At 41.9% G+C, this 22796-nt stretch overlaps 1 long non-coding RNA gene across 2 annotated transcripts; it reads left to right on the plus strand.

The window, feature by feature from the left end:
• The first annotated feature begins 180 nt into the window (after window positions 1–180).
• Window positions 181–22155, plus strand: LOC122175900. Of its 2 annotated transcripts, XR_006177552.1 has the most exons (8): window positions 181–309; window positions 6336–6437; window positions 10681–10783; window positions 12153–12224; window positions 12776–12896; window positions 17803–20100; window positions 20635–20708; window positions 21738–22155. It is a non-coding gene; the product is annotated as an uncharacterized LOC122175900 (long non-coding RNA). The 2 variants fall into 2 exon arrangements; XR_006177553.1 differs by lacking the exon at window positions 12153–12224.
• Window positions 22156–22796: the final 641 nt, after the last annotated feature.

A 22796-nucleotide genomic window follows, 5' to 3' on the forward strand; every position in this document is an offset into this window, starting at 1 on the left:
CAGAATTCAGCTTTAAAATCAAGAGCTGTGGGGCCTTGCTCACCTTCACTTGTCGTCGTCTCCTCTATCACGGCTCCTGGGCAGGGGACAATGACACTGGGTGTCCCCACAGCAGGGTGACCCTACGTAGGGTTGATGGCTCTGCTGCTCACTTTCTCTTCCAGATGGTGCAGCGTTCAATATTGAATTGTGACCATTCTTTGGCCATGAGATAACCTTGCTTCAGTAGTGCTGAGTGCCCACAAGGAACATCTCCAACGTAATTTGATGGAAGTGAAAGAAAAAAAGAAATCCAGCCTGGCACTTGTTGTGAGTTGCTGCTTTTATACTCAAAGTGAAATGTTTTCTGTATGTGTGTGTGTGTGTTTTTAGAGGAGGGGTTCGATTATAATGTATTTTTCCAAATTTTTGTTTTAGAAGGAAGGTCAGTTTGATTGCTTTTCTTTCTGTCTTTTTTCAAGGAAGGGGACTAAAATAATTTAAAAAGTTCTGTGCTGTTCTTGTAGTGGCTAAAGATAAGTATCAGTGTAAACCTTGAGCTGGATGACATGCATTCTGCTGGCAAAAGGGAATTAGAAAAAAGAATCTGTGCTAGAAAGACTTTCAGTGCAAACTGAAGAACAGCTCTATCTGTATGTTTCAGTGTACAACTCAGAAAGGAGAGGTAAGGAGAGGAAGACACGTTGGCTCTGGTTGGAGTATTGCTCTCACTACTATGCTGTAACCTTTGTTCCTCAGACAAACATTTCAAAAGCTATTTTTGCCTCCCATTTTCCACCCAGTTGGCATCAAACAGCTGCTCTTTCCTTCGTCATTTGCAGGAGTCCTAGTGCTAAGCAGCAGTTTTCTAGGCAGTAATGTTTTAATAGGTAATGTTTTCTCGGTTCTTCTGAGCCTGACACATCCTTATTTGGATTCATGATGATGGCTTAAGTGGTTTCATACAAATACTTGTGCATGCACTTTTCCCTACTTGGTTTACAGGCAATTAAGGAGCACCACTGTCCATTTTGTTACTCTATCAATACGTAGATTTGCAGAAGAAAGTTCTGAAATGCAGATCTAGTTTGAATCTAGTTTAGTGCAAGTGCAGTCCCTGTTGTCAGAGGAGGCCAGGACACCTGTGGCCACACAACCAAGAGTTGAAGTGGAAGACAGTAAGGCATCCATCTGAACCGACTGCATGTATGCATGTCATGGGTATGTAAGCAGTAGGCCAACCTTTGAGAAACAGCTGAACAAAGGGAGGGAATGAGTACTTCAGCAGGAGGTTATGTTTCCAGAAGGAAAAGAGCTGCCAGGCAGAATGGAAATGGATTCACCAGCACCAAAAATGAAATTGTATTTCCTGCAGCAAAGATATTTTGCTAATGCACTACTGACAGGAGAATTAACTCTCTAGGATAACAATTTCAGCTGAAAATCCCAAATCTGCAGTCCTGAGTGCATTTGTCTTTCTGAAACCTGCACTGGTGTGCTATTTCTACACACATGCTTCAGGAACGCAGTGGAGATTTTGCACCTTCCATGTAGGAATAAACTCAGGCAATTTTTAGATACTCACCAAAATATCCTGTAAGTAAAAAATTTAGAGGTCCCCATTAGTATTAAGCATTTCCTCTTCATGCTGTCAGTGCTGCTATAGAAAGAGAAATGTACCTCGGCTTGGCTCAAGCTTAAATTCCCTCTCTTCTTGCACTCCTTAAATAGCAAATTGTCAGCTTAAGAGACTTGTTGCTGCAGATGACCGTGATTCATGACCAGTCTAAAAGAACTGAGAAGTTAATGGCTGTTTTTTCATATCCTATTAACTGCGTTGTACTCAGAACCCTGGCTTCTAATTTCACATTCATTTAGAGGTATTGTGGTGGCTGTTTTGTCTTTCAAGCCTGGTGGGGCCTGACTTCGTATTGCTCCCAGAGCTAAATCTACCTTTGGTTGAGCTGCCCCTGACTTAGGCTTATGGAGGAACAGACCGCAAGGCCATTGGTTTTAATGAAGTCAAACGACTGCATCCAAATTTCAGATTTTTCTCTTTTTGAGGTATCTGAGCACCCCTGGACCTGTCTTGCTTGGAAAAACCCGGCTGGAGTATATGGGACATTGTGGTCTAAAATTAAAAATCATGTTTGCAAATTCATATTAATTAAAAAGAGACATGTGAAGCCAAACAAAAAAATCAATGAACTAGCTGGTTCTTCCTCAGTTAAGTAACATAATTTGTTCAATTTGTTTTATGTCTCTAAGTGAGGAACCTTTTACTCACTTTGATTCATGGGCGGAGGTTAGAAAATGGTACAGTAGAAAGGAAATTAACATTTAACCTGCCTGCCTGCATATCCTAGCTGATGTCTCAATGTGACTGCAGATGTGAGTAAATTCTCCCAATAAACCAGACAGATTATCTATAATATTCACATGCCTCCTTGTGCCTTGAGGATATCTCAGGATCTTTTGTAGTCATTACAGGCCAAATTAGGAAAAATAATCTGAGCAGGATGTAATACTACCTGACATATACGTAGTTTGTCAGTTAGAACTTAAGGGGACGGATCTTTAGCATCTCTGCAGATTCATGGTTTTAAACCCTGACAGTGTCTGTGAAAACAGCCAACCTGGCAGACTACAACTTGTCTTCTGAATGCAGTTATTCAGGAAGAGGTGATGGCAAACCAAAAGCGTGGCACAGCTCCGTAGGATCGTGCAGATTCAATTTGTCATTGGCTTCTTTGTCTTTAGGCTAAGACCGTGAGCCAAGAGGCTGTGTGGAGCCTTGTGGACTGCAGACTCTCCCATAGTAATCCCACTTTGTGAAATGCCTGTAAGTCACTGGACGTGAGACCTCCTCCACATTCTTCTTTCCCCTAATAGAAAGTGTTATAGCATGGCTGGCTGCACCTTCAAGAGACAATATGAAGAAATATACCCACTGTGATCACACAGTATTTACTTTATGTAATGCGCTGGGCTGCCTGTTGCCAAATGGCACATGGGTGAGTTGATGTCATAAAAAAGATTTGTATGAACTGCTGATAAAAAAAAAAGGTAATATTTTAGAACAAAAGTGCAAAATGCACTTTAATTTCATTGAGGAGATTTCATGATGTTTCTCACTCTTGCTAGACCTTCATGGTGTCCTGGCAAATGAGTGTATGGTAAGCACAGTGCATATCAGCCCAAGGCATCTGCAGAACTAAATGTTTTATTATTATTATTATTATTGTTATTATTATTTAAGAAGAACAAAGGACTTCATATACATATACATATATATATATATATAAAATATATATACACGGTGTCATAAAGTATCCAACTATTTCATAATACTGATAGAAAGAATAATAGAAATGTGAGTAAAAACAGGAAATCCACCTCCTTTCTGGCTGGCTGTGGTTTGCTACAGAAACTTAGAGCTCTGAATTTTTTGCTCTCATGTTGGATAGAAAGTTTTACTAATTTATTTTTTTAAGCCATTCACGAGGAGGCAATTGCAATACCACGTCTGCTGGATTTTGGCCTCTGAGAGTGAATCAGACAAGAGAAAGAAGGAGATGACTGGTTATAAAAGAAGAAAGCTGGGTGTTTGTGCTTAGAGATGTGCACCTTGTGTAATCAGCTCTGATGGAGAAAAAGGCAGAAAAGACCTGTAACAGTTTAATGGGTGTTTTGATAAAATATTATTATTATTTTTTTCAAAGTTTGCCAGAGTGAGGCAGTGTTTAATAGGCAGGATCATTATGGTCAGTGCAGAAAATCTTTTTGTATTCATGTTTCTGCCCCCTTCCAGGTAATAATAGCCTAATCACACCATAATAAAGATAGGCTCACGAAATCTTATTTCCTTGTAAATTCAAAACCTGACTGCCTAAGAAGATGGGGGGGATATAGGAGCCTGTTTTTTTTCTACAGAGTGCTTCTTATAATGGGTGCAAGATGATAGACTATCTGCCACATCTACAGGCTGAGATGTTGCCTACCTATTAAAATTCACCATGAGCTGAATTTACCTGATTCTGTGTAGTTCCTTGGCTGCATTGCTAGGTTTCATGTGGTGTCAACTGTGTGCTTTTAGAGACATGGATCAAGAGCTTGCTCCTAGCCGCTATCACAGGAGCTTTGCATTATTCCAACAATATACAACAGCCTTAAAATGAGGACAACTGCCCCATTTAGGGACTTTCTGCATAGCTCTGGTGGAAAGGCTATGGCTTGCCATCTGCAAGTCTTTGGAAGTAGATTTCTTCTCCAAGCTGCTGTTTTGAGCTCTTCAGGCGCTGGTTTCCCAACCCACTGGCAGTCAGTGTGAGTTGTTTGAGCTGGTATCATTTAAGCAGCAAATCTTTGCTAACATATTTACGTTCTTTGAAATGCTTTTGGGAACAACTGTATGAGCTGACCAGCTTGCAGAATGGAAGCAAATAGGGTCAGAGAACAGGGAAAGCTGTCTCTTGATCTGCTAGCTGGAGTCTAGGAAGCTGCAGCTGGTGTAAGGTGTGCTGATGGCTGTAGGAAATAAAGCATTCAAAAGGAGACTTTGGACTCCTTCCTTCCATTTTTCTGAGCAGAGAGAACAGCTTTTGTATCTTTTTACGTATGTTGGGGGAGTTCTTGATATACCGGGTACAAATTCTAAACTATTCTAATCTATGGACAAAATATCTACTGAAATACTGTGAGGATGTGAAATGCAGAAAGCAAAAATAAGATAATGCTAAGATGCAAAGCAGTGGCAGCATCTTACGCTGTACAAAATCTTTTCTGTTTCAGTTGGAATTTGGTTTTGTTCCTTTGTAGCTGTTATTAGAACTAATTTCAAGACAGTAGCTTCCTATGTCCTTTTCAGAGGGACTGGAGTCTCCATATGTTGCAGACAAATTAAAAAAAGAACCACAGAATGCAGAAAATATTGCATATGTGCCGTTAGATCCAGCTTTTCTGTTTGCACTTCATTTGATTATGAGTATTTTCAGCCATCTAACGCATTAATACTTCTCTGTAGGGAGGGGCAGGGTTCATAGCCTTTTCAAAGCAGCACTAATGAGTGCCTTTAACTTAATAAAATGATCATTTGCCAACTACTTACCATAATGTGAACTAGATGCTTTCAGTCCAGAGATTAAAAGGAGTTTTCTTTGTAAATGCACTGCAGTTGCTATTACTTCATGATCAGTCGTATGCAGATATATAGGATGTTCATTGGTTATTGTTTCTGAAATCTCAGAATCTCATAAAATAGGCTGGAAGGAGTTGCTAGAGTCTATATTGTTCCAATAATATATGGATTATCACTCTCTAAATACGCAATGACATAAAAGGCAATAATGCCTTTTATGGATCCCATGTGGCCTATTACACTAATGATCCATGAATAATGGGGTCACGAGATGAGTTTTGAACAGTGCCTTTCTTTGTTGGTTGTTTTTCTCATTTATTTACCCAGGAAAATTCAGTTTTAAGTATCTGCTTTTCAGCAAGGTCCTACCATTTGCTGAGTTTTCATGTGGGTTAATGGATGCCAAAGAGGTCAAGTGACTTCCCAAAGGTTATACAATGAGTCACTGAATTTCTTGAGAATAACATTTGAGAACCTCCTAGTTTTCTGTCTTTTGCTCTGACTGATACTAAAAAGAGATGTTGAGAACGACACGACCTCAGTTTTATCCCTGTGCTGCTGCTTTGAGGAGGCATCAAAGCTGGGTGTTCACTGGAGAAATCTGAGACTCCCGAGGCAATATTTCCCGTATTTCTCACCGAAACAACCCGAAGAAGCAGAAGTGCTGCAATGCAAACAGGCTGCTGTGATCCTTGCAACATAGATAGTCTCTTAAAAAAAAACCCAGCAAATACAACACATGGAGACCAGCAAAAGTGCTAATCCAACACAGCAGGATTGTTTTGACTTAATTATGTTTTCCATCTTTAACTGTTGCTGCAATGGTGTTCCTGTCTCTCCAAGTGGAAAGCCTCTGCATTACAGATGACCCTCGGTGCTGCTCTTGGAGACTTAGTCACAGAATGCAGAGCCATGGGTGCCTCTTCATGTGGCATCTCCACGTTTGTGTCTGATGTGGATATTCAAGACCTGCCTGGATTCTATCCTGCTCAACCTACTGTGAGGAACCTGCTTTTAGCAGAGTGGTGGGACTCAATGATCTCCAAAAGTCCCTCCAACCCCCGTGATCCTGCTGATGGTCTCTATGTCTCTGCTGGGGAGGGGTCATGTTCTGGATGCCCCCACTTCCATCCTGCAAGCACTGGAGGAGACAACAAATACAACACACCGGGCCATCACCCTTGCTCTGACTTTCCACTTTCTTCTTAATCTCTTCCAGGTGGAGAAGGGCTGCCATGCTGTGATGATCCCTGGCCAGTTCCATTCCCCTGGATGAGTCCCACCAGGCTGTTCCCCGTGCTTGCTAAGCTGCAGAAGTGGGGTAACTCTTGCTATTTGCTTCTCTGCCCTAGTTTGGTGTGTGCGCAGAGCTCTTTATCTCCAAAGGGTTCGCTATTACTACATGCTGAATATTATTTTATGCATTTAACATACTATAAGGCAATTACGAAATGTAAGGTACTGCGGAAATAGGAAAAGATCTGCCTGGAATAATAATTTCATTTTGAAACTTTGTTGCTAAAAGACTTCGGGGTGAAATTGTAGTGCAACATATGAGCTTTTAATGAAATGACTCGCATTACTTCTAATATGAGTGGAAAAAACCTACACACCGCATGGTGAAGTTTCATTTAATTAACAAATAATTTGTATTAGAATAGAGTTGTCAAATTCTAATTCATCAAACAGGATTCAGCAACGAACTGAAAATGTTTTGAGCACGAACGTTTCCATACTTACACATCTCTAGGCTGGAAACTGCGTCAGTTATTTCTCTGCAAATGCATCAGGTTGGGGCTGGCGCTCACAGGTGCAGGCGTGTTGCAGAACAGCCAGGAGAAGCAGACAACTGATGTGACTGCACGTGATGTTGTTAATCTGGTATTGTGTTGGATGTGGACGAAACAGACCGTAGGGGACGAGGTCAGAGAGTTGTTTTAGTTACTTCAAATGAGAAGGAGGTTAATTAATGTTGCTTACGATTCCGTCAGCTCTGTGTGCGTTTCGTGACATGTGTATATATATTTTGTGTGCATCGTTTTCTTTGCCTTGGAGTGAGCCAGCGCCGCTGCTCTCGCTGTAATAGCTGAGTGCCTGCAACCATCTTACTTAAAAATAGATTGAAGGCTCGCACCGTTGGGGAGAAGTCGCACAATGGTTGCTGACAGCCCATTGCACACGCTGACCAAGGCGCTGGCTTTAAAACAGTTTGGCTTATAATTATATCTTTACAGCTAACTGGGCTATCCAAATGATTTTCTTCTTTCCCCCTCCCCACATCTACTGACCTGTGGCTAATGAGATTTGTGTTTCGATTAGTTGTAGAACATAAATTAACTAATCAATGAGAATGGATTCGCATCCTTTCTTGTAAAAGAGCTCTGCTGCAGTGATCTGTATTTAATATTCAAATCAATTTCAAATTCTCAGGATGATTCTGCTAATATGGCAGGCTGGGACTCGCCGCATCTGTATCCCCACCGCAGACTGCAGATGGGGGGTGCTTATGGAATCTCTCACTGACCTCCAAAGCCTTCTCTGGTCTCATTGATTTACTGTGTCACTTCATAGTGATGATGAGAAGCTTAGAGGCTGGCAATGAAGCTTGGAAAGTCATGTGGGAGGGCATTTTCCCTTTACTTTAAAGAGCACGTAGACCGAGGATTCACAGGACTTGAAAAATGCTGTTTGTATTTGATACGGAGATTTAGGATCAATATATTCTATATATATATAATGTATTATATTCTAACTCAAATTCCCCCTATACCTGAGATGAGGTTAAGAGATGGCCATCACCAAACTGCACCGCAAGATTCTCTCATTTGCTTTCAGGTGCAGAGAACTTTATCTCTTGCCTCGTTGCAGTTGTCTCATCTGTACAATTATCCAGCATCTTGGCAGAAAATGTGAAAATTTGTACAGTGTTCAAAGCATCTGTGGCCTTTATGGTACAAGTTCTGTTAGTACTGAAGCCACAGAAAATTAAATGTTCCCCAAAGAACTTCCAGATGTGTTTTATTCTAATAGGGTCATTATACAGTAAATTAAAAAGCAGGGTAAATGGAACTGTAAAATTTAAATTACTCTAAAACCACATCTCTTTGCTTTGAACATTCATTTGTGGGGTTGCATTTGCAATAAATGTGAATTAGGCAGCTGCAATAACTGTTAATCATATATTTATAAAATAGTAATGAGGAAATGAATAGCAGAGTAAGACAGCTGCACATTTCTCTAATAGTATGTCAACTGTGAACATAATAAGATGTAGAAAATTGTTTGGTGCTATGCTGATAATGCAGCCGAATGTAAGAGATCACTTCAACCTCTTAACTTTACAGGAAATTATATATAAAATCCATAAAAAGCCGTAATAATACATTAGGCCTCTGAATTGCAGTCAATGTTTTTCTTTGCTTTGATTTTTCTGAAATGGGCCATACTTTTCCCAAAGTAATCTGCCAAAGATCACCGGGGCTTTTGTTTCAGGCTGCGCTTTATTCACCATCTTGCAATTTCATTTAAAAGACGGTGCTTCTGAGAGCCCAAAGTGATCTAACTTCCCTCTGGCAGGGGCTGCGGGTCCCCTCCCTCTGCTTGTAGGCTTTCCATCAGCTCTGGGAGCACTGAAGCTCCGAGTCCTGCTGCTCCATCCCCTGCACTCACAGCCTCACGCGAAGCAGAGCAGGAGGTGAAATCAAAACGTGGTAGGCAAATAGATCCAGCTTCAAACGTAGGAAAGGGTTGTCGGCGTGGCCTGAGGGCAGCTGGATGAATTCAGGTAAAATTATAAAGGGTTGAAGAGAATTGTAAGAATAAGGGATGCAACCCAAGGATGGGGAACAAATGGGGATGTTTGGCAGCCCTGCTGCTCGCAACCTGCCCTCGTGCCACGGGCTGCTCACTTGTGGTTCTAACCAGCCTTAATTGAATGTTGCAACTGGAATGGGGTGAAGAGGGGAATGAGAAAGCTAACAGGGAAAAAGATTAGGCGAGTGCTGGGCTGCAAGCAGCTTATCGGGCAAGTGGGGAATAGGTGCTAAATGGGTAACAGGGAGGCTGCCGTAAGAAATGCCACTTATCAAAGCATTGGCACTTGGCAAGGAAAAGCAAAGGGAAGGAACGAGGGACCCAATCCCAGCGCTGTGGCAGACACCAGAGGGACTGAGAAGTGGCACAGCTGGCACAGGATGTTAGAGCTGGGCTGCATTGCAGCATGCCCTGACATGGCTGGCGGACAGGGATGAGTTTAGTCGTGCTGTTTACTATATGGCATACATTTTCGTGTGTGATTTTGCTGCAAATGTTGTGTCGTTTCGAATTTTGATTTGCATTTGGGATAACACAGCAAGCTCTCTTTCTATGCTTTCCTCCCTTCCCTCCCTCATAATTTTCACATATTAAAAGACTCACAACCATCTCCAGAGGACCGTAGAGGATAGGGGTCAGCTCTCCTCCAGTCGGGACGACCCTGCCCCTATTTCTGCCTGGGGAAGGACAAGGTGAGAGGTGGGCCGCAGGGGGCAGGAGCTGACATGACCACGAGCTCTCTCAGTGTTTTCTGAAACCTTTGCAGTCACTCCACGGACCTAACCTTTAGCCTTCATCAAGCTGTTGCCTTAATGGACAGGACTTTTTTTTAGCACAGATCTCTTTTGGCCTTCTTAAAGGCTACAAAGATATTGTGCAGTGGCCAGAAGGAAGAACAGACGTCCTCGGTGTAACCCCATCAAAGGAAATATTGTTCATAAAGCATCACTGTGTTATCCTGAGCTGTCACAGGCAAAAAGAGATAGAAAGACAGATACAGAAGGAGACACATATACATAGATGAATTTGTCCTGTATAATTTTGGCCTTCCACTCACCAAAACAAAGCGATTGTTGTGTTATTAAATATAAATTAAAGGAAAGCAATGGAAAATGGCTTGTTTTCAAATCTTTTTCTTTTTTTTTTTCCCCGTGAAACAGACGATTCAATTTTCTAGGAGAAGCAAAGTTCAAGCTCTCATTTCCCACTGTACATTTCTGTGTTAGTGCCTCACAAAATAGCAGTTCATTTCTGGAAATCCTATTACTGTCCACACTCAAGCAGCAACTTTAACACATACATTGGTTACCTGGCAGCTTCTTCCTACACAGCTCCCACCTTGGAGAGTTAAAGCTTATAGTTTTAAAAGGAAAATTGAAATAGCCCAATTTTGAACAATGCACATTGGAGGGGAAAAAAAAATGAAAGAAGAAAAAGTGCACATGCCACTGTCAGCTACGAGAACCCCATCTTGTCTTACATTGTGATCCCGACAGATACAGAAAGCAGAGCTGTGCATTATCATTATCTTAGAGATGGTGATTTGGTGTGTGGACACTCCACCAAAGATCTAATGCAATCACAAAGTTAAAATATATGGGCTGGAAATACAAATTCATTAGACGTACACAAGAAAGTACGCTGCGGCGGATCTGTCATTTAAATTAGATTGTGACAATTATATGGATAGTCTGGTTGAGATGATATATGAGTTGCTCACTTTATCTATGCCGTGATTTAATTTCTGCCAGAGATGCACTGAGTTAGGACCCCGTCATCCTCTCACCGGACCTACGCTGAACAGAGCTGGGCCCATCCCGCATGCTTCCCGTTAGCAGCTCGAAGGATTTAGAGGTATGTATTTCTGTTTATACACAAACCAACATCTTTTTGTTGCGTGAGAATCCCGCTGGAGTTGCTGCAGATCTTTCCACTGAGCTCAGCAGGGATGGGCCTCCTGTCTCCTGCAGGATGCTCCTCATGTGCAGCAGCACGTTCCGCCACTTGGCTTGCAAGCAGCCCCTGCAGCTCCCTCTGCACAGAACCAGAGCGCCGTGCCCCCAGCACCGTGGGATGGGCATCCTGCTGGGATATCTCTGCCGCCCGCTGCTGCCCAGCGGCAGTTCTTTGTGCTGCAAACAGGGCTGTGTGCACGGAGAGCTTCAGGTAGTGCTGTTTGGGCCAACGGGCGGCTGCAGCATCTGAATGCTGATACAGGTTAAAAAAAAATAAATAAAAAACCCCACCACGATTAACGGGGAAAGGTGATTTGATAACTTCTGACAAACGCAGTAAATGCCACTTCTTACAAATGAACGCTAGCGATCAGTTTAATTTCTCAAGTAAAATGATTAAATTGCTGTTATTGTGGGATCATTATTTTATTGCTAAAACCTTTTAAAATGTTAATTATTGTGCCCCTTGAAAAGCTTTCATCTTGCCTGACTTTGCTCTGACACAAAAAATGTCTCTGGCTGTGACTTGGAATTGAATGAATGTTCGTGCTTTGCCTTTTCTCTCTCCCTCTCTTTTGCTCCTTTTTTTTTTCCTTAACACCTGCAACTATTCTCCTTGGCTGTAATATTTATATGAATTTAACTTTAATTTTTCTCTGCTTTCATCTTCTGAATTAGTCAGTATAAAGCACAGATCACTCCTTCTCTGCTGCTTTCCTGTTTATTTGCTTTAACAATAGATTCATTAACTAGATTTTGGTGCTCAAGCCATGCGGACACATCCATTTCAAAGGAGGCTTTAATGGCATTTCATATTTTTCTACATTAAGGAAGATTAAAGTATATTACAATACCCTTTACTGCTCTATTTTCTTCATTTTAGAAGTGGTCAGTTTTTAAATTTTTTTTCCCCTTTCTTTCATCTGCAGTGTTCAATAAATTGTCCAGGCCTTTCAGATGATAGTTCCAGCAAATTGAGTTCTATATTACAACTCTGAACCATTGTTTAGCCCATCATCAGTCAGATAAAGCACTCCTATTCACACAGGACATCAAAAGAACAAATATATGTTCAAAGTGGCTAAAAAGATTACTGTGACTTAGATATATCATTTCGTTAATTGTTAGTGATTATTCCACTAGTTTAGAGGTGGTGAATTTGCTGACTCTGAGCTCGTGCTTGTGATGTAATCAGAGTGGAATATATAGATACTCACGGCTGTAAATTACACCATTCAAAGAGGGTCACGTCTATCTTTTTCTAATAGCTGGAGGTGGACTAATAGCAACATTTTAATGAGAAGAAAGATGTAGAAGGACATCTTAATTTCACACGAAGGGTATGTGTCAAAGAGCTCCAGGGAATCTTGGCTGGGCTGAACGGGAAGTGATGGCCATGGGTGCCGAGCCAAATTCAGCCCTGGAGCAGCCAGACTGAGTTGGGCTGTGCCTGGACGAATCTGCCCCAGTTGGAATTTAGGCTTTTTGTTGGGTGAGAATAGCTAAAGTTAATGCCAGTTTGATCCTACAGACTGAGGGAGCGGAGGTTCACGTGGTGTCTCTGAGCAACCTCTTGTGAAGCGGTGGTGATATGTTAGTGGCTCCCACCACCATGGTGTCCAAGTGCCGTGCTGACCTAATGTGTTTGTCATCAGCTCCAAGTACACAGGGAGGGTTTTCAGGCACGGGAGGCAGAGGCACAAAACCTGGGATGCCCCAGGGCACAGAGGACGGTGGTGGAGTCCACATCCCTGCAGGTGTTCCAGAGCCATTGAGATGTGGCACTGACGGACATGGGCAGTGGGCATGGTGAGGGTGGGCTGGGGTTGAGTTTGATGATCTCAGAGGTCTTTTCCAACCTTAATGACTCTATGATTCTGTGATTCAATAGAATAGGCTCCTGCCTGGAAGTTTAAGGTCACAGAGAGAGGCTGAAGCAGAGGAGGGGAAAAAAATGCACCTGTTTGAATTGCCAGCCTGCAGACCCAGGTTCCCTCTGCAATCACTGCCACGTAAGTATCTCAGTAAAACCGTGCATATTCACAGGACATAAAGTGAACACACGTAATTCTTTGCAAGGTTCTGCTCTTCAAAGGTAATTTCAGAAATGTTGCCGATGCACAAACTGTAGCATGAGGCGTTGAATTGAATGCAATTGCATGCTGCAATTCTTTTCTCATGTACAATGTCTCTGCATTGGGTACAATGGGGAGGAAATGCTGAGGATGCCTGATCGCGTGTGAGGCTACTGCTGGAAGACAGATTTTACAGCAGAACAATCGCAGGGTGTAGGTTTTAGGCAATAAGCAGGTAGCCTCGTTCTCTCGGAAGAAAAAAGAAAATAATGGAAAACTGTAACATTCATTTGGAGGCCTCAAAGGCATAAAAAACCCAATTCCAACTGTTATAGGTCCCTGCAGGAGTCTACAAAAGAACTAAGCTTTTTAAGTAAGAAAACTAGATTTTGGCCCAGAGGGCCCTGTCATTGCTGCTTAATAGATGAAACTCTTTTGATACAAATATGCTGTTTACTTCTCAGCTTCAACTTTCATAAAATATAACCTTTTTATGATTTACGACCCCAGAAAAAGTGCAGGATGGATTTTTAGCTCTGAATTGGTTGAATGTCAACAAGAAAAATATAGATAACATATAGAAATAGCAGGGTGTTAATGCCACACAAAATGATGAAATTATTTTTGTTTGGAAAAGTTAAGTTTCTTCTTAAAGTTCCTTGTGAGTGAAACTGAGGGAAGGGTTTGCTGGTGAAACATGGGTAGCTTTGCACAGTGCTTCCTTTTGGCTTCACGATGGCGTTGGTTGGCTTGGAAATTGCTGCTGACACAGTATCCATTCGTTCCTTCAGGAAGGGGTGGACAACGCATTGGGGTTGGTGATCCTCCTGCCATTGCCCCAGATACGAGCAAGCACTCTAGATGTAGGTCTTGAATCATTTGCCCAAATCATTGTATTTTTTCTTCTTGGCAACCATATTCACTGAATCACGGAATCATTAATGTTGGACAAGGCTGCTGGCATCATCAAGTCAACCCATCACCGCCATTCCCACCAGCTATTTCAGTAAACCACATACTGCTCTGATATTAAAATTAAACCCAAACAAATTCTCGATGTTGCAAAATCAAAGGTATGAGAGCTTTAATGCCTGAGACAAGAAGAGTAGTAAAGATGAGGGAATAACCGTCGCTGAGAAGATTGCACATATTTTCATTTTTGTCATTTTCCACTTTGTCTTCTCTCTTCTGCAGGTTCTTTAGCATTAGTGATGTGCCTGTTTTTCAGGTGGCTTTTCTTCATGTTGTTGTGAAGTTACTGGAAAAAAAAAAAAGTTGATTTTTCTGAATGCTTCAGGAAATAGCCTGATCCCAGACAAATTGCCCAGGAAGGCTCTGAAATGACTTAGCCTGCCACAGAGGCAAGGTTGTGAAAATTGAAAAGGTTTTCACTTTTGACTCTTCCAACTATTGCAGAAAGAGATATTTTCTGGTGTATGGTCTCTGAAAACTGTCACTGAGCAAAATTAAAATAACAAAACTATCGGTCCGTGAGCATCACGGGATGCTGCATCGGGGGGTGTGTTGGGCTCAGGGATGGGGGCTGCCAAGAGAGCTCAGCAGCTGCGGGGGTTGTACAAGAAAGGTACACAAATAGTGGGGCTAGAAAACACGTTACTGCACTGATCTGTATGCTCCTCTCCTGTGTATTGCCAAATTGAGAAAGGAAAGATTGAATGAATGGAAAAGTTGTGAGAAGACATGGGAGAAGCAATTTTGCTGATTGAACAGTGATCCATCCTGGAGCAGGAAATCAGAAACAGTCTTCTGAACCCAAACCCTTCTGACTGCTTGACTTTCCTGTAGCTAGTTGAGGTAAGCAGTATCAACTGACTCTTCCAAAAGGTTCTCTGTCTTTCTGATGCCCCTCACCTGTGCACAGACAAGCCAAGCAGAAAAGGATCTTGGAGATACAAAGTGCAGAAAGCTTTGGATAAAACTAGCTCTGAAACATTCAATTCCATTAGGAATCATAGCATCATAGAATGGTTTGGGTTGAAAGAGAGCTTTAAGATCATCTAGTTCCAACTCCCTGCTATAGGCAGGGACACCTCCCTCTAGAGCAGGTTGCTCACAGCTCCATTCAGCCTGATCTTGAACATCTTCCTGGTGAGGGCATCTGCAACCTCGCTGGGCAGCCGGTTCCAGTGTCTAATGCTCTTTTTGAGCTTGTGACTGTAGCTGTTTTTCATAGATTGGCCTCTTCCTCAAGTGAATATATTAGAGAAAATAAATAGGTATACCTCACTGAAGAGATGTTGGCTACAGTGGATATATTTCTGCACGTATCTGTATGTGAATGCTGTGTGCGACAGTTTAAATGGAACAGTCCATCTGATCTGCTCACCTGCCCTTGTTAAATGTACAGCCATATTCATGGGACATTACAGTCAGCAGCAATATGTATGAAATCAGATTGCATTCAACCTGGAAATGACCCACATTGTGAACTCTACAGGCAATATATTTTCATACATATCAGCCCTGGAGCTGTGAAAACCAGAAGGAGTTCAGCAGCAGGGTGGTTTATACCTGTACGAGTAGGAGAAGGAACACAAAGCTTGTCCCTTCCTCCCACCCTTCCTTAGTCATCTCACTTCTGTGTCTTTTTCCCTTTTTTTTGAGATGGTTTGGGGACTATTTTTGAGAAGCAGTTTTTTAAGGACACGTGTTTTTCTTGAAGTCATGCACACATAAATACACTGGCTGCCCACTGCAAGAATTTACCAATGGATCCAAGTCAGGATCAGATGTCATTCTGAGCATGAACTCAGTTCATCCAGAAGTTACTGGCAGAGGGCAGGACATAAATGCTGTTCATATCCTGTAGCCTGGAATCAGACTGAGTCCGGGTTTCCTTCTCATCCTCATCTCAGGTAACAGCCTCACTTGTAGGTTTGGCGTTTGGAGGATGAATTTGCACGGAGGAGTGGCAAGAAAAGTTACCACCTCTCATGCCATTAGGAATTCATGCGTAACTATTTCAGTCATTCCAATTATTCCAATTATTTGAAATCTTTCAGTTATTTCGAATCCTTCCCAAAGTCCTTCCATCATCACAACAGCCAGCTGCTGTGCTGGGTGCTGAGATTTATGCCAGAGAGATGTTTCATTTTTCCATCTGCCCCTTTCTTTATTTGCTCTTTTATAGCATTTCTTTCCCCAATTATTCCGAGGTTGCTTTTGATGGGGAAAAAATCTCTGCTTCGTAAGACCGCAGCTAAAACCTTACATCCAAATACTGAATGCCAAATGGCAAATCTGGTGGTGTGATCCATCAGTTCTAGGAGCAATCATTTTACTTGGAGGGCTCATTTAGCTGCAGGCAGCGTGGTTATGTCCTGCTTGATAGCCTTTGGGTAAAGTGAATTTACTTTACTCACCTACTTTGAAGACTAGAAATATGGTGCTGTTTCATTCTCAGGTAGAAAAGCAAAAGAACTGTTCAGATATTCTCTTGAAGCTGTCCTGAAAAGTGGTTCGTAATGACAGAATCATAAAGGTCATGTGCTATTTTCTTTCCATAAATCTGGCAGTGGAAACATTATGGGTTTTCCTGGTCTTTATCCTCCCTTTCAGTGTGATGAAGGTGTCTGATTCTCTTTGGCTCCTGTGAGATTCTGAAGGTTGGAAATTAAGTGCAGAGCACAGATGAGTTCTGCTGCACCTCCACGTCATTAGGGGCCATTGCAATTCCAATGGGCCCAGTGCTGGGAATAATAACTGACAGGACTCTAGATTTGTTCATTGCCCACAAAAGATTCTCACAGCCCCCTGGAAAGGGTTCCTTATGCTGCAGGAATTAGAAGGGTGGCAAATCTTCTTGTAGCATCAAATCCCTGGGAAATCCCATAATCTGTTCCCACAGAAGCACTGGAAGGCACTGAAATGAAGTCAAAGGAGAAGACACTCAGTGGCAGGGCAACCATTTCATCTCACATCTGTAGACCATATACTATTCCGCAGCCATTTGGTGTGGGTCTCTTTGGACATAAAAGGAGGACTGCATATGGAAAATATGTACAGGAACTGAAAGCCCAACCTTGGGCACCACACCTACATCAGCTAAGTCCACCTGAACTGCTGTCTGGGCTCAGCAACTGGAGTAAGATGTATGCTGACACAGCTGTATGGCTGTGGATCAACTCAAGGGGTAAGCAGTGGAGACTGTCTCTGTTTGCTCTTAGACCACTAATTTGCCTCGAAAAAGGAAAAGAAAATGAACCAACGGCTTGGAAAATATCGCTCTTTGTCAAAATTCCATGCAAAGCAAATTGAGCTCCTTGTTAGGAAATAATGCATCTTTTTTTCCTCAGCTTAGAGCTGTATTTTTTTAATAACGAGAGCTGGCGTGTGCAAAGGGTGGGGTTTGAATTTCATGTGTGGTAATGATCCCTCAGTAACTCCCAGGTTCTGTACTTCAACACTTCGCTCAGAGCCTCTTCTTGCAGTGTAGCATCATGTGCTCCCAGGAGGAGCTGGAAGGAGAGACTGGCGTGGCGTGGAGGAGAACCCTGGAGAATTGGCTGTTCTGCAAGAGCTGCTCGGGATTAGTTCTCCAGACAGACAATTTCTAAATCTGGTTTGCCCTGAGTGTTGAGACAACGTTTGTGGCTGGTTGTGTAGATGTGAATGAGTGTGAGTAAATGGCTCTTGGCAGGCAGACAGGCGCAGTCGTTTCTCCCAGACAAAAACCTGGCCAGCAGCTAGGTTGCTTCATATGGCCATGACTCTGAGGTCTGCCAGATTTGTAATCCTATTGGTCAGAAACGGAACTGGAGCATTAATTAAAGGTGGTAACTGTGAATGATCCTATAAAATACAGCATGTGTTTGCATTTCAGGACCATCCTTTTTCCTTTGTTTAAATTCGTGGCCTGGTTACAAGTCAATTTGGCTTGATGTCCTGTTGATTTGACTCCTTCTGTGATCCAAGTCAGCATCCCCGTTATTCACATGGACCTGGTTGATGACAAGAAACTAAATTAATCTGGAATCAAGTAACGGTGCAAAGAGTTGAATGTTTTGTTTTTAGAGCAGGTGATCTATCATCGAATCTAGTTCTTGTTTTCTCTGTTTCTCGCTGGTCCAACTGTGTCATGCTCATGTTCTTGACACACTTATGCTGTCCGATGCTCTGTTTCTTTGCTTGAGTTATCATTCATGCCTGAGGGTGCATAGTTCTGTAAAAGATGTATTTTTTGACTCAGTGGTGTGGAATGTATAATCTGCATTGCTCTCTGTAAATAAGTGTTTAGTGATATAAGGGAAGAACCTAAATTCTTGGAAAAAATTATGTGTTACGGTCATTCCCAAAGGAGTCACACTTATTTAATACCAACAGCAAATTCAGTCTTTTTTTCATGACTGCTTTTGAGTCGGAGCAAACAAATCCCAAAATATTTACTAATTGAGCAAATCCAGATGAACTGCATAATCTATCTGTGGGTTTTGCCTGGTCTGGATTTATGTTCTTGGTGATCAACCAAGTCACCAGGTTCCAGGACAGGTTTTGGTGATGCTGTAGACACTGTTTGTCATCTACAATTTGTAGATACTGAAATCAGTGCCACTGTCAGATTGGCCATGAAGCCAAAGGTGTATCTAGATACATTTCCTTAAATATTACTCCATGTTTGTAATAATTAAATTATCCTTTAGCATGAAATCACCGCTAAGGCTTTTTTTTTTTTCTCTGAAATTGGTATCACCTGGTGTCACTAATTGACATTTTAACAAAGACAGCATGGATGGGTGCAACTCCACTCCAAAGCTGTAAGTGCCAGCACGCCCTGCTTATCCTGGCTAATGGAATCAAGAGCAAGTTTTGGCACAGCAATAACTGTTTAAGCCTCACCAGTTTGTCTGTAGCTCCACTTCAGTGCATGGGGCTTTAGTAAATCAGATTAAATTGTCAATGGCTTACAGATTCCTCCCTTTTCTTTGCAGCAATATCCTGGAAATGTTCTATTTATTTTAAGAAATTCTGAAGCTCCTGATAGAGCAGCTGACAAAGCTGCTATTGCAAATAAGACAAACACCCTACTCTGAATATGTCCAGTTCTCTTCCACCCCTGTTCCTTCCTGTTGGATGACACCTACAGTCATTTGCAAACATGAGTAACATATCCTGCATACGTTTACTCTTCCTTACAAGCATTTGCAGTTAGAGGTTGAGTTACTTCAGCTCACAGTGTTATTGTTCTGTCTGCATGGAAGCGCTGCAGTGTGAACCAGAATCTGGGCCTTGAAGTAGAAACAATATATATATAAAGGAAATGCTGAGAAGAGTAATAAAGAGCAATCTTCCTCTGAGTAAATAAAAATTACAAACAGAAACAATAATCAATATATTTTACAGTTCAAGAGTTCAGCACATGCTGTTGCAGTACAGTACAATGGATAGGCGGCATCCATGGATTATGAATTCCCACGTTTATGTGGGAACAGAAGTAAATAACTGAAACAAGAGTCATGTTGCAAGAATGTAAAACCAAGCTGGACTTAATGGTGTGCTATATTTAAAAGAGTGATGTGGTCCAAGGAGTGTTCACTTTATCTTTTCCTTCAAGCCTGGCTGCCTGCAACCTGCCAGGACGAACTAATTCAAAAGAAACCATTTTTCTCTATTTCAATCACCAGTGAAATGCAGTATGCATTGCACTTTGTTGCCCTGAATCGTGGAGACTGACATTACTGAACAGCAAAGCCAGGAAGGGCATGGCGTTATGGACGTCAATATGCAATGGTCCTCTTCCAGTTGGACGGACATTGCTTGGATCAGGTATAGTGGAACAGTTGAGGACTACAGCGATGCTGTGTACTCTTCCAGTCTTTTTTTTTAAGTGGGAGCAGATGGCTGAAAGCTTCATACTGTGATATAAAATCTTTTAGCTTTGTGAGTCAGTTGCGGAAGTACTGTCAGAAACTTGTACTTAGATCATCTATCCAAAGGAGATTTTGTGTAAGCTTCTGCACCTCTCCTCTCCCAACTTGCTCTCACCCTTTCCCTTCTTTCCCTGCGGTCTTCCATGAGGTACTGATCTCCAGTGCTGGTTCTTTCGTTGCTCCCTTCCTATGACGAACAGAGGAATCAGTGAATCTTCCAAGTGAGAAGAAACTTCCCAAGGGCTTCAAGTGATGTAAGTGGCTTCTGATCTCATAGAGTCATAGAATCATTCAGGTTGGAAAAGCTTTCTCAGATCCCCAAGCCCAACCCCAACCCACCCCCACCATGCCCACTGCCCACATCCCTCAGTGCCACATCTCCACAGTGCTGGAACACCTCCAGGGACAGTGACCCCACCACCTCCCTGGGCAGAGACAGTGCCTCACCACTCATTTAAAGTTTCCTAATATGCAACCTGAGCTGCCAGAAAACATCTTGGTTAGGCCAAGTGCAAATTGTCTACTCATGCCCAAGAGGAAGCTAGGTGAATTTGTCCTAGATGCCATTTGGGAAGCAAGGGAAGTGAGCGGTGGGCTGCCCTGCTACTTCACTGCAGTCAGGAGCAAACATTCAACCGTATTTTGACCTGGAGAGGCTGGTCGCTAAGCCTGGCCTTTGCACAACTGAAGATCTCATTAGCACAGGTCTGCAAGTGGCTTTTGAGAGAAAAAGATGGAATCCTGGCTTGGCTAAAATGTTCCTGTTGCTTGGTTCCATTTTGCTCTAGCTGATGGCCTTGTTCCAAACTGGGGTGTCTCATGCATAATGTGGATTCTGATTTGATGATGGCCCATTTTCCAGGTTAGTATGTGTTTTATCCAATAAAGACTATATCTTCACACATATTAAGGGTTTAGGCTTGTACATCTTGTCGATGTGATAATGTAATCCTGGAAATTGTATATGAAAAAAAAAAATTCTGACATAGACGTTCTTTCTAAAACCTATATTAAAAAAGCTATAATTTAGAAAAGTAGTTCTTGCAATGTCGCTAAAGAATGAACAATTTGGAATAAAAAACACAAAAAGGATAAATTTTGAGTGCTTGGCATTGTCAGACAAATACCATTCCTATAATCTTCATCAAAATCAATCTTATACAGATAGTAACAGTTGTGCCCTTGTTCTAATATAGAAGAGCCATTTTGTTAATTTCCCTGTATTTTGCGAAGTGCATGGAAAATACATTTTATGAGCAGGTGCTCTCTTACTTTATATAGGAAGTATTAAATTTGATACCACTTTCCTTTAATAAGACCAGATAATGGCACAAAATCTGAATCTATTATCACAAGGAAGAAAGTAACAAGGACAGAAAATGAAACAAATGTAATTTTTTCTTATTACAACACTCACATTTCAAACTTGTGGAGTGTCTGTGCTTTACTTTGTAATAACTACCGTGACTGCATAATGCTAGGATAGATATTGTTTAAAAAAATCACCCATAGCCTATTCAGGGCTGTGTCTTTGTGTGCTCGTGGTAGCCCGTCTCTTTAAGTATGTTGAGTTGAACAACTACCCAGCAGGTGAAAAAAACATTCTGCTACTAGCACAGTGCAGTACTTCATTAGATGGTTACCAAATAATCCTATGGAGCGGTGAGAAAGGAATGCATTTCTACCTACTGGCAGATGTCTTTCCAAAGTGCAAGGTGTTGCTATTGCGTGGGTATAGGATGATGTCTCCAATGAAACTACTTGCATTTTCCCTGCTTTGCCCCTCTTCCTCAGCGGCTGTAATATGCTATGAAAAGCAGCCAGCAGAACTAACACGAACAGCATAGTAAACATGCAGGCAATGATTTTTTTTTTCTTTTTTTTTTTCCAGTGCATACAGTATCAGCCATTAGCCTGCAAGCAATGATGCTGCATTCATATTTAGGGTAATTTTCACACTAATATGGCATATAGAAGCCAGATCCCTCACCAGACCGAAAGTGGTTTAATGGCCGAGCTTATGCAAGGGGAAGGGCTCTGACGTTGATCAGCAGATTCTGTGGTCAAAGTGACATAGATTTGTATTTTATAATTTTAATGGGAAAATAACAAAGCTCCTTTGTCTGTTGAAGTGGGTGAAAGTTATGTGACATTTAAAACAACAAAAAAAGTGCATCGTGTTTTGTGCGTAACATTTACAGCTGTGCACCAAGAATTTCTGCTCCGTAGTTGCACGACGTTCTTTGTTCTTTCATTTTATATTCCTAGGAAGAAATCAATAAATATATTAATGAAAATGATAAAAGGTATAATTGGCTCCTGGGATTTGTGTTTGTGCTTATAGAGTCTGCTATAGAGTCTCTCTGTGCTCACACTTTATTTCTCAGTGGAGTGAACTGTCCCCGTGTTTGCCAGTGCAAAGGCTGCTGGATGGTCCATGGGTTTGGTTGAGAGCCAGATAAACCCTGTGCAGCAACACAGCCCCGTGGAAAGCAAGTCCTGGTGGTTTCACCCTACCTAATTGCTAGACTTCTTGGATCAGTCCTGTGGGTACCTGAATACAGCCGTTGGCTGCAGCAGAAATGTTCCCCTTCATCTGCCCACCTTCACATTGGCACAAGCACTGACATCCAGTCTCAACAAAGGAAAGTTGGCTGCCCTGAAGCTGTAGGAACCTCAGCCCTGTTAGACAGACGTCCAAGTGTTCAAAACCGCCGTCTTTCTGTAACCAGAAATCAATTAAGAAATGTGGGAAACAAAAAATTGTGCCCGTGCTGAGAACTTCATAAATAAAATTTTACCCATTAGGAAATTTGGTCTGAGTTATTACCTCTCAAAAAACCAGCATTCGTAATGGGAATTCTGACAGAGCCCTCAGTACAGCTGTGAGAGTGGCACAGCTATAATTAACGCTGCCTTCAGACGCCTTCCATTAATATTTTAAGGACTT

Source organism: Lagopus leucura, unplaced genomic scaffold, assembly GCF_019238085.1.
Source record: "Lagopus leucura isolate 7727_CA_CO unplaced genomic scaffold, USGS_WTPT01 Super-Scaffold_741, whole genome shotgun sequence".
NCBI lineage: Eukaryota > Metazoa > Chordata > Aves > Galliformes > Phasianidae > Lagopus > Lagopus leucura.